At 38.6% G+C, this 13,422-nt stretch overlaps 1 protein-coding gene across 1 annotated transcript in view; it reads right to left on the bottom strand.

Annotated features, from left to right (window-relative positions):
* Window positions 1-13,422, bottom strand: part of LOC108010050 (D(2) dopamine receptor) — a 45,164-nt gene that overhangs the window by 22,828 nt on the left and 8,914 nt on the right. The gene's annotated exons all lie outside the window — the stretch shown is intronic.

Raw genomic sequence — 13,422 nt, 5'->3', positions numbered from 1 at the left:
TTTTCGACATCAATTATTTATTTGATATATAAATGATAGCACTACATATATATATACTGGACCTGGTGAAAATATAAAGTTCAATTTAATTATTTTCAACTATTTTGAGCGGAATTAACACTGCGGTGGCCTCATAAATGCAAACTTGTATTCGCGTAATTAGTGATTTAATTAAAATCAGCAAAAATGCACGTCATTAATACCGAAATATTTGCATAGTTGTGAGCAACTGACTATGCACTTCTAATTCCCATTGTTTAGCGGAAATTGTAACAGCTAGTTACCCCTCTACAACCGATTATAAACGTGTTTTTTTTTTGCAAATACTTCATTTATTGTTGGTCATTTATTCAATCCGGCTTTGGTTTTATTTTCCCCTCTTTTGACTTTTTGTAATCGTTTATTAAATGGGGCATAAAATGGTTTTGACGGGTTTTGTCACTGGCAATTGGTATTTGGTAAGCCCATTGAACCGGCGGCCAAATGGACAATTAGCGGCCATAACACTTGAATTATTCTGTGACATGGTCTGAATAAATTGAAGAGCTTCAAATCTACTTGGTAGTTGACATAAAATTAACTAATTTCCATGAGCATACATAATCTATTATTTAATTCAGTTGGTAAAAACCCATATTTTTTCATCGGCAGCTTTATTAAATCAATAGCAGAGCTTTCACTGATTTACTTTTGTTCAAAACGGATTAAATGATATTAATAACATATGGTGCCGGGATAAAAAAACCCTATTCGAATAGCATTAATTGATTGTTAATATGGTAGGGCTTTTGCGGTCACAATTAAATGATTAATGCGATTGAGTGCGGTATATGCTTCCATGAATTAAAGATAAACGGGCTATGTGGGAGTTGGAAGGATATATAGTCTCCATAATCTGATGCATTAACGTCCTCCACTCAGCCGATTATGAGGACATCAGCTGAAGGACATCCCCTTTCCCAGAGAAAAGTGTCATTAGGGCAACGCTCTTATCGCTCAACAATCAACGTCAACGTGGGTGGATGGGTCTGTGGATGGGTTGATGGGTGGCTCTATAGACATTGAACCACTTAAGCGTTTTTTGTTCTCAAGTGTCACACCCACAGATGCATCAGTGCTCGTATCATCATCATCTTCATAGTTCCCAGTCCACAGTTCCCCGGCCCTCTCAACTTTCACCTCCACGACGTGTTTTGTACTTTCTCTAGTGCCATGCCATGGCATTCATATTTGATATTCATGTTTCTGGGTACATCTTAAAAATGTGTCAACAATAAACCCACACACCCGTGCGGACAAGTGACTGCAATTTGATCAAATACATATGCGTTGCATCCGAGCCATTTTATTTTATTCTTTTTTATTTTATTTATTTTGCCCACAATGCCCTCTGACAAATATTCCGACCGGAATGCTTGACATCTTCAATAAACCACCGTTCGCATATTCTCATTGGTATGTCGGTCTGAGGTCGAGGTCGGGCTATATTTGAAATACTCCAGTTATCCGTTCTTTAATACTTGTAAACTTTATTGAAGCTTTAAATGTGTTCTGCATGTGGCTTCCTTAAAATACATCTGTATCTAGGTGCTCCTTTGAGTAAATTCTTAAAAAATATTTTCATTGGCTTATGGTCTGGTTCTATTTTAATACTTGCAAGCTTTATATAACTTTTAAGGCATTTCTGATTTTATATGTTGCTTAAAAACACATCTATATGTAGGTGTACTTAAATGCATATGATTGCTGCGAATAAAACAAAAGACCTAATTAAATCATTATCATCAGATGATAAAATACCCTCAAATATCTTTATATCATTTTTGTGACCTTGTGTGCAATGCCCGTATTTTTCCCTATTATATTCTGTGCTATTTTTTATGGGGGAAAACAAAAGCCAGAGTCGTTAGTTAAGAGCATAATGGATCATAAATGCTTTGGCTGCGAAAATGTGATTTTATTCTGTCTGCTCTGACGCGTCTTTTGCCTCCATTATCCCGGCATCTGGCTTATGGATATGGAACCTGTCTTATTGCTGCCCCTGCTCCCGGATTAAATGTACATACACTTTCCTATAGATATGTACACATGGCGCAAGTGTGTATTTTTATGACATTCTGTTTTTGCTCAACTCATGGTCTGGAGCACTTTGTGCTTGTCATATTTTCTTACCGTCGAGTTGTCGGGGGAAAACCCGGGAAAACAGTAAGGGGGAGATTTTGGTAAAACAGACGAAAACATGTAAATGGAATATGTAAGTATTTAAGCTGAGATTTAGCGAAGGAAAAGCCAAGGTTTGGTCAGGGGTTTACCAGGGGAAATTAAAAAGTGCTTGTAAAAGCATTATATATTTCCTCCACTAAGCCGTGACTTTAAGTCCGCTTTAGTCACTTCCATCCAGCCCATTTAATCAGCCCTAATTAGCCCATTGCCTCGGCTTAAATGCCATCAATTTTAGTCCTACGACTGAGTTTGTATCCCAATCCGACAACCGTTGAGTGTCTGAATTGGCTGAGCCCTAAAGCCATCAGTTAATTAATGCCATTAATGTCTTAGCAGTAGCCCTCGAAACCAGTAATTAACCGAGTTGACAAATCAAGTTTCCCCCAAAGGTACGGCTTCCATAAAGGATTATATCAGTTAGCAAGCGGTCTTAATTAACAATAAGCCAAGGTGTTAATAGCCCGACAACAGAATACCCAAAAGTTCGGTTCCCGCCCAAGGATGTCATTCCGCCCGAAAAACATTTAATCCAATTGGGAGCCGAAGGTGGAAGCACACATTAAAAAACCATTTCAAAGGCTTAGGATCAGCCTTTCCCATCCCCAATTCCCAACTCGTATCAAAGTTGCCTACCTTTTCCTTAGGCCAAAAAGGTAAATGTGAAAAAGTTGTCGTGTCGAAGATGAAAATACTGAGATACAATTTTAAGTATCCATGTAATCCCTGAACAATTTATTAGCCAAGCAGTAGAGTAGAAGAAGCCAATTAGGTTAATGTGTCGAAAGGAATCGAATGGTTCGCCTGGGGAAAAAGTTGCTTTGTATATTTAACAAGTATAAGTACCCTATCTTGCATTATATATAAACTTGCTTTGTTCATGGTTGAAGATTATAATTCCATTAACCAAATGTTAATCCCGCGGTAATCCTATCAATATTCCTTCCTTACCCTACTATAACCCCAGAATAACACCACCATAATCCTAGCATAACCAATCCTTAACCAACACTATTTCTAGTGTTGTATAACGACTTAAACTGCGGACAAAATAATAGTTGTGCCGCTGTCTTCCATCTTTAAAGGTATGGTGTTTTAACTGATCCAACTCACATTTTTAAACATACTAACGATTTATTAGGCATACTAGACTGTTATGGAATTTATTTAAAAATAGTTTGTTTTATCTGTGTAATAAAACTTTAAATGCAGGTTTTTATAACCCCTTTGGCATATTTATTTCCAAAAGGATTTGCAAGGAACACCTTTGCTTTGCCCTAATTAAATGCATAAAAAGAAGCCGCAAGCTTCATTGGTTCGAGCTGCAACTGCCAGAGCCAAAACCATTTAAATGCGGACATCTGGAGAAAGGAAACGTGAGGGTACAATTTAGGGTTAGAATGCAGGGACCCTTGCTTTTTGCTCCTGCAATAGCAATTTCCCCGGCCAAGCTCCTCCTGGCAGGGGGCAAAAGCACGAGTGTTCCTGAGACACTCACAAAGGGCTTGGCACGCTCTCAGAAACGGGGCTTACATGCGTTCCCTTTCCCTGCGATGGGGCAAAATGGAGGAAAATGGCCACAGAGTTGGCTCTGAAAAGCCATTTATCAAGACATTGCATAACAATAGCGCCCTGCGCCCTACCATAAAGGATATTCAAAGCGAGTTAAGCTTTATGATTTGAACACGTGTTAACAACACATAAAAGCAAGCAAAGATTTCGCCAAAGGCAAAGCGAGCAGATTCCAACTAAATAACACTGAATCCCAGATGGATTTAGTGAAGCAGAAATAACTGAATCGCCTCTGTTCGGATCCCAAGATTTAACAAGTGAAATAAGTAAATGCTTTCCCAGGGTGCTCTGGTCCAGTGTAAACACCGCCCCACACTGTTTTCATAATTTATACCGCAGCCAACAAACAAAATAACTTTTGAAAGGGCAAAAATATTGCCGCTGGGCATGCGCCTGAGTGCAACTCGCAAATTGCACGGATCATAAATTAGAATCAAAAGCAAAGAACTCATAAAACTGAAAAAAATGTATAACTTATCGAGGTGGTTTAACTTTTATATATGGTTCACTCAGTCTACTCCTTATACTGTTTCGGGTTGTGGTAAATCATATTAGTTTAATCTTCATCATAATTTCAGATCTGTTATGTCTATATATATATATCTGTTATATAGGCGGTAGTACCAACCAACCATTTAAAAATAAGAAAATAAAGTAAGATATAAACCCTATTTTTGTTTTTGCACTATGTTTTTTCATAAAAATGGTGCCAAAACTAAAGATCTACAGATTTCTACAGCTGAAATCTTAAGCTAGCAAACCACTTTTCTTTAAAAAAAGTTAAAATAAAATTTTTTGCCTTTTAATTTTTGAATTATTCTTTAGGAGTTACATTACGATTATAAATATATTTCTTTTTATTAAAATTAAAAGTGCACGTTCGATTAAAAATTGATTTCAATTGGAGGTATTACGATCCATATTTGAACCCATGTTGCGTTTTTTGGCAAAACATATATGTTTCTTATAAAAATCATTGAAAAATGGATGTTTTTAAATAGAAATTTTTTGCAGTGTGTGTTTATTTTTCAAAAAGGGTAAGAAAATCGTCTTAAATTTTTAAAGATTCAGTTTTATTGAACTCCCCATACACTTCATATTTGGTATTCCCCATTAAAAACGACGGTTTTGAAACATCCGCCTTATGTGGCACGAGATCCGTTTCCTCAGCCTGTTGCGGATGTATCCGCAGGAAAGTAATATACCCATCAGCCAACGAGTACCGGGTACGGAAGACACCGAGCGACCCACACACATGGCGAAAAGTCAAGTGCATGCAGGAGCGGCTGGGATGAAAAGCCGAGGAAAATGGGAAGCTGACTGCCACAAAGCAGCTGTAAAATAGTTTTAATATCCGCTGGCAAGTTTCATTGTGTTGTTGCAGCTTGTTTCTGCCCTCCAACCCTCTTTGCCCCCTCATTCGCTCATTTCTTAAGCTTTCCCAGTTGGGGGCTTTCCTCGGTTTTCCTTGGTTTTCCCCCATTTCCCCACCCTTTTGTCACCTGCTCTCTGGGTAGCTGCCAGCTGTGTGATTGCACATTCATAACATTTCCTATCAGCCCCTCAGCTTTGAATGCCATATTGCAGAGGCCCTTTGAATTGAGGCTCCCTTCTAGCATTTGGCTTGCGGAAATTTGAACCTCGGCAAATCAAAGTGCAGAGTTCCATCACAAAGTGTCTGTCACTAAATAAACTTTGATTTATTTATACACACTTTGCACTCGAAACGCTGCCATTCGGAAAAGTGTCCTTTTAGAGAGGGTAAATATTTTGTGGCCCATCCACTGGGATCCTCACTGGCCAGGTAAGTGCAACTCGGGCATTTGGCCAAGCTCCACAAAATCAGAGTTTTCCGGCAGTTATGCTGGCCAGACAATTATCAAGTTCATTTTCCTACGTGCCGTGGCCAACAGGATGAAGTCACACACGCAAAACTAATGATGTGGCCATTGGAGTATCCTCAAAAAGCCCGCAATGTGTGCTAAGTGATTTGAATTATAATAAACACGGCTTAATAGCTGCACTTTGCTGGCCCATAAGCCTTGCATAAATAATATTAGATGTGCTTTGGACAAAACTTAACCAGAAGTTGTTGTACTTCAGACCTACGTGATGGAAGTACTTAGTACAGGATTAGGGTGGACTTTGGATACAAATATTGTAATACCCTTTCTTCACTGATAACAAAAACGTAGTGAATACCTCAGTCCATTTCTGGTGAATTTATTTTTAAGGAAATATTAAATTAAACAACTATGGTTAATAAAAGGATTTATTTAAGGATTTTAAATTTTAATATGAAATTCTTTCTCATCAATTTCAAAAAAGGCTTAAAGCTAAAATCTTATCTAATGTTTTCTACCTAAGAGTACGTGTTTTAAAATAATAACATAATAAACATTACGTTTTTAATTCATATATTAAATACGAATTGTCAAATACATTTACTTTTTTACTATGCCATTTCAATCATTCTTAGTACACACTTGAAATTATTCCCTACTTGGGTTTTTGAGTTTACATTTTACTGCCAAACAGTAGGTATTCGTTTAACCCTGATAGGTTTAAATCACTTCATAGTTAGACATGGAATTCACTTGAAGAAGCTTTAACCCATTTCTCTACTTGATAGACAGCTCGGCAAAGTAGCTCCAAAGACTTGTTGCCCGGATGAAGAATCTGCATAAATCCTCGTTAACGATGTCACATCACGTGACAATATGAGCAGAGCAGGGATTTAACATCCAGTGGAAGTGTCTGTGCAGTAGTAAACCTGGAGTAAAAAGGGGAAATTGTTGCCACTGCAGGAGTGAAGTGGGACTCCAGGGAATCTCAAGGCCCCCATTTTCCACCTCGTCGGCTGAGGGAATCCAGGTGTCCTGGTACTCAACTCACAATGCTTACACGTTTGCTTAACACCGATTGCTGCATATAGATTGGAAATAGCTGCGGAGGGCACCTGTTGAAATGGTGACTTCCCTGCGAACACACGGTTAAATGAATTATCGCTTAACTCGGCACATCCATCCACCATTTTATCGAGAATTTTCTGTATGGCTGCCATCGGCTTAAAACCTCCAATGAACCACAAAATGATTCGGGTTTGGGTTATAAAAAAAAAAAGAACCAATGGAAAGCTGAAATGTTTGCTTACTTTTAGATATATTTTTCATCTTTGCTGCACGTACACTTGACTCCCACTTGTTAGCAATTCTTGTGGCATAATGGCAATAAAATCACGTAGAAATACTTTCGAGCTGAACTTCCACATTCGAATTTATGGTCTTGGCCTTGAAAAAAAGGAATGATTATGTAGAAAAGGAAAATGTGAAATTTTTCTTGTGATGATAGCCTGTCATTCACTGCCTTAATGCCGTGTATGAAACCCAAGATGGTATATTATTAACCCATCAAATAAGCCAATTATCCAGCTTTTTGTTGATGCCTATGCAAATGTTACTTTTGGCCATATATGATCCGTAGACAAATCTCACCCAACAATCGATTTTGCTCCCTGTATTATTGCTTTTCCAACTGCATTGCTGCTCGCAAGCCAGGCACTCGGTTCAAATCAAATTGTAGAGGAAAAACACAATTTCAGCAAATAGTCAGGAGACTGAAAGACGCCGCCCGCAAATCTAATGAAGAGGGCATTCCCCGGCATTCGAAGAAGCTTACCACATCCAGCTGGCTTTGATTGACTATAGGGTGGAGTGAAGTAATATAAAGTACAATGGAGTTTCTGCAGGAGCGAGCTGGAATAACTGCGAAAGGATTGCCATTGCCGTAAAGAGGGAACTCTCGAAAACTCCAATTGGCGGGCACGACCACAAAACGCTAAGTGGGCTGCACGTAAAACCCTTTTGATTGCTGAAAGCATGCAGAGTTTGCTCTATTCCTCACGACTTTGTCGCTATTCGTTTAATTTAAGTTAAGGGAACTTGAAACCCAATACTGAAAATAACGTTACAGGATAGGATATTGAAATATAATATAGACTAAGATGCGAAATAATTTGGTAATGATACTCCATTGGTTACAAATTTGCGGAAAGCAGAGGTTAAAAAGTGTTTTCACAAAATGAATAAATATATCTCGAATTAAATACGAACGAATTTGTTAGCATCCGATTTCCTGTGATACTCTATTTATTAAAAATTGCGAAAAAACTGAGGTTCAAAAAGTATTTTCACAAATATTTCCACGTTTAATGGACTTTACACAGTTACACGTTTTCTTAAATTGGATTTCTTCGTTTCTGTAAAATATTTTTGGTCAAATGTTAATTACAATTTTACATTTTGTAATATGTTTGTACTATGGTTAAAATGTTCTAGGTTCTTTTAAATTGGATTTCGTGGTTTTTGTAAAATATTTTGGTTGAAAGGTAAATTTAATTATGTTTGTAGTACATTTATAACTTTCCAGGTTATCTTAAATTGGATTTCTTGGTTTTTGTAAAACATTTTGGGTCAAAGGTTAAACAATTTTTGTAATAGGTATATTATCCTAGGTTATCTTAAATTGGATTTCTTGGTTCTTGTTAAATAATTTGGGTCAAATTTTAATAAGAATTTTACATTTTGTAACATGTTTGCACTACAGTTAAAATGTTCTAGGTTCTTTTAAATTGGATTTTGTGGTTTTTGTAAAATATTTTGGGTCAAAGATTTATTACATTTTGTAATTGGTTTGTGGAGCAGAAACAGCTAGGTCATCGAACACTTTTCTTGAAAATTAAATATTATAAATTTAATATATCTTATATTCTTAGATTACTTTATCACTTGTTAAAACTTCGTTGCTAACACCTTTTTCCCGTGCAGCCATTGTTTTTCCGACCGCAGTTTTTCGCCAATGCAATCCAGTATCTAATGGGGAATATTTTATTTTCCGCCAGTTGTTTGCCACTCGCAGCTAAAAAATATTTTTATGCTCTGCAGATAAATAAAACGTTTGTAATATTCAGGCGCACGCTGGGGTCAGGCCGAATAAAAATATCCAGCTGGCAGATACATATATGCAAGATATGTGTACAATTCTACAGGCGGGCGCGCTTAAATGCAAGCAATTTAAGACCGTTTTTGGGGCCAGAACGGAAGTTGGTGAGCCGGTGGACGTGTAACCAGGATGTTTTGCAACCGCTGTTGTTCCAGGGAGCTGGATGTTTTTGTTGTCTCCGCCACCTGTCGCCCGAGGACTTGGTAGCTGGTATTTCAGCTCCGGCTTTATCCGGCATCCACATCTCGGGCGCACACGGCGTATGAGTAATCCGCATGACGTACGGCGTACGCGTTGCCTCCTTTTTTATATATATTTCCTTCTTTTTTTTAGGTATACAGCAAGCGCAGCTGCCGCAGCAAGTTTGTGCTGGGTAAATTAAATTTTAACTGTGAGTTTAGCTTAAATGGAAAGTTTCCGATCCCCCGGGTTGAAGGGTTAAGGGGTTGATGGGTTAAGGGGTTGGGGGCTCAGAGGCCAAGAAGCTCCCGCCTTTCTTAGTTTAGTGGGTCTTAATTAAAACGCGAAACTTGCTCTTCATGTGTTTTTGTGCGCCCCTTGATGCTTAATTAAAATACTTATACGACATGTTGTACATGCACATATCTATGGGCCATGCAGAGTGTGTCAACAGCTGCTCCAGCCCACACCTGCCGGCCATGTCTTGGCCACCTGAATGGAGTGCCCACCCAGCCCCTAATCCTTTGCCCCTTTAAGCTCCTGATCCTTGGCTAAAAGTGCGCAATCCCCGCTAATTTGCCATTCCCTGCGAGGTGACACCATTAGCTGGCTTTGCCGCTCTTTTCACCAAAGATGAGCTACTTTCCCACTACTTTCGAGCTACTTTCCAATGCGGTTAGCGAGAAAGCATAATCCCTTTCCCTTTCCCTTTTTTTTTTTGATGGCTTTTTCGATCTATCAAGCGAAATAAATTTAAAACTTAAATGCCAGTTCCATATGTTATAAATTCCCAAGTTCAAAATCTTTCTAATCCCCTGAGATATTTTAATTAAAAGTCGTTAGTCTTTTTGGGCCAGGAATTTCGGGGCGGCACATGGCATGAAATGAATTATGTTAACAGCCATCCGTTGGCGGTAAATATTCGGGACCAACTGCTATAACCGCATTTTTCGTTCATTTCACCGTTTTTGGGTTTTGGGTTTTTGGTTTTTTGGTTTTTTGGGTGTCGTGACTGCGGCTGGCGTTTTATTTTTATGGCATTTCGCTGTACAGATTTTGCGGCTGGCGGCTGCTGACAGCGATGACAGCCAAGTGACTGATCCTTATGAGGCACAAGGATATATGTACTATCTGCTAGGGGACAGGATCCTTGGCTGCTCTCAGACTAATGAGCGGATGCGGCGGTTGAGCCAGGAATTTGTTGGCCTCGTCGTAGTCTGGCTTAAATGAGTTTAAGCGATTTGTGTTTCCTGACTGTAACTTAGTTCGGGAATTACATCATTTTACTTTGCAGTATAATTCAGATTTATTTAATACACACAAAGCAAGCAGAGCAGAGTTTGAAATTTTCTTGTAATAAAACTGTGAGTTAGACAAGATTCGGTGAACTTTTTAGAGAATGTATTTCATTATTGTACAGTTGGTTTTTAATCTATAAAATTCATTTTATTATTGTACAACTTTTGTCGATTATAAAAAATGTATTTTATAATTGAACAGTTTTAATTTTTCCTTTAAAATGTATTTTATTGTTATAACATTTTGGTCAGTTCTATATTTCATTATGGTAAAATGTATCTTTGTTAATTTTTATTAAGCAGAGGACCTACATTTAAAGAGTTGATAAAGGAAATAAAGTATGCTATGCCTCAGATAAAGAAAAAACCATATTTTAGACAATAAGTCTATACAAGATATATATAAATATTTATGGAGAATGTATTTCTTTATGGTTTTAAATCATTTTTAAATATAATTATACTTATTCATTTTCCCGAGTAATTCATTTGCTATGATTTAATGCCTGCATTTATAACTAGGCTAATCGTTTATCTAGCAATTTCGCAGCTTGTGAGTTTAAACCGCAAGACGTGAGGGGTCATGGGGGTTAAGTGTCACTGGCTTCGATCAAGCTCATGAGCAAATTCCCCCGGGATTTGCCCCCGGCTGCTCATTGCGGTTACTCACTCGCTTTGAGTGACAATGTCTTGTTAGCCAAATTGGATTTAGCCTGGTTAAGTTCAAGCATATATGTATGTTAGTATAAATATATTTATTCGCAGGAGTTTATGCATGCATGCTACAGTTTTTCCGCCGCAGATGGCTAAAGCTCGTCGAAAAGTTGGAAAAGGGTTATCAGCACGCAATCAGAAGGCACCCTCGATGCGACCTTCGACCTCTTCCTGCGGTTGCCTTTGGTCCTTCGTCCTTCGCCCTTTTGCTTGGGCTTCTGCTCCTGACGTTTATTATATTGCATTATGCGAACATTTCTATTGGTATTTATGCGCGTGCTTCTTGCGGCGGCATTATTTTTTTCTTAGCTGTTTTTTATGGATATCCCCCATTGAAAATGGATGGGCGTCCTAATTTGAAATGTGGTCGCTTGGCTGTTTTTTTTGATGTACTTATATGTGTGTTTGCGACACTTCAATCGCGGCATTTTGGGATTTTTATTTTAATGTGTTTTCATTTTTCATCCCTCAATGCGCCATGTTATTGGCAGGCACATACACGCCTGTCTATTTATGAATTATTTATTGATAACAAGTACGGATGACAGCGGCAGGGCTGCAAAAAATATAGATGTACGAGTATATAACTAGTAGGACAGTGAAGTTTCGCTTTGGCTTTGACAGCGGCAGAAAACTTGTGTCGTATTATCCATTCAAATTGGCAGCGAAAACTTTGGCCAAAACTTTCCCGCTGCAAAAGCCACTTAGCCGGCGAAAAGTCTCAACTAACTGATAAGTATGCAATGCAGTGACATCTAAATGTATTAGGACAAATTCAATGAGACCCCAGTTTTCCACTGGTAGTATTTACAAAACGTCTACAGCCAGGCGATTTAATTCGATTTATATATTCAAATGACCAAAAAACTGAGGACACGCACGTGTTCAGTTCGGGAAATAAATGACGACATTATGGCCTAGATAGGCCGCCAATATTCTGCGGCTGTACATTAAGCCGCCAAAGGAAATCTGATCGGGGCAAAAAAAATGAAAGCGGAAGGGTAACAAAGATAAACGTAGACAAACCGCTGAAATCCACTTACACACTCACAAACCTACATTATTTATATATTACAAAAAATAAGGGATGCCGAAAAGGCATAAAAATGCCAAGTAAATAGCACTACAATGTGAAAAAATGAAGATGAATGCGAAAATATTGCGTATCCGCCGGGATGGCATCGAAATCGCGCTGCGGGTGGCAGCCCTGATGTTTGGCACTGGCATTTGTGGCGACAACCCCGGTTTATAGCCCTTAAATCCGATTTCAACACTTAAATCCTGCGGCACGTAAGTGCCAAGTGAAGTTGTGCAAAATTGCGAAAAGGGGGAAAAAGCACTGCTGAATCAATCAGACTTTATTTATTTTGCGCAGAGATTAGAATCGGAAATAAATTAGAATAAATAATAAAATTGAGGGAATTTCCTCCCCAGCTTGTAGTGGCAAATATGAAATCATTCATAATAATTCCAAAGTGCCTGTGGAAATGTACTGAGGGAATGCAAGAAAAAAGGAATGATTGCGGCGCAAACTTTTAAAAGGAAATCGCAGACTAATGGATTTTGTGGGTGGCATATAAGAATCGTATAAAGAAACTCTGCGAGAATAAAAAGCTGCTTAATAAAATGGGAAACAAATCCGTGCAAAACTTCAGGAGAACAAAGAAAATGTGATTTAATTTAATAAATTGATTTTGGCATTAGCCACACTCTTTTTCACACATAAAACCAGCTCAAGAAATCTAAGAATACTGAACAAAGGATCCAAAAAGATAATGTCCTTAAAGTTCGAGTAAGAGAACTAAAGCTGTGGAACAGGAGATAAGCAAGGAAAATACACAATGCTAAAAGGAAAATCGAGGAGCAGAAGGTGAATGGATGAAAGCGGAGGAGAAAGCAGTAAGGAGAAAGGAGAAAGAAGATGACTGTAATCCAAAATAGCCATCAGAGAGCTTGATGCGGAAGGTCCCCAGCCAAATTTGCGACTAAAAGTTCATTTTTGGGTTTTGTTTGAGCTGTTTGGAACATCGAAAATCCCGCAAAACGGTTTTGAGGTTTGAGAAAGGATTTTACGTCACTTCAAGGGGATTTCGAGTATGATTATACCCGTTACTCGTAGAGTAAAAGGGTATACTAGATTCGTCGGAAAGTATGTAACAGGCAGAAGGAAGCGTTTCCGACCCCACAAAGTATATATATTCTTGATCAGGATCACTAGCCGAGTCGATCTAGCCATGTCCGTCTGTCCGTCTGTCCGTCTGTCCGTCTGTCCGTCTGTCCGTCTGTCCGTCTGTCCGTCTGTCCGTCTGTCCGTCTGTCTGTCCGTCCGGATGAACGCTGAGATCTCGGAAACTATGGGAGCTAGGCTATTGAGATTTGGCGTGCAGATTCCTGAGCTTTTTACGCAGCGCAAGTTTGTTTCAGCAGAGTGCCACGC

Source organism: Drosophila suzukii, chromosome 2R (assembly GCF_043229965.1).
Source record: "Drosophila suzukii chromosome 2R, CBGP_Dsuzu_IsoJpt1.0, whole genome shotgun sequence".
NCBI lineage: Eukaryota > Metazoa > Arthropoda > Insecta > Diptera > Drosophilidae > Drosophila > Drosophila suzukii.
Note: the sequence above shows the minus strand (reverse complement) of the source record. Positions and strands in the feature narration are given on the sequence as shown.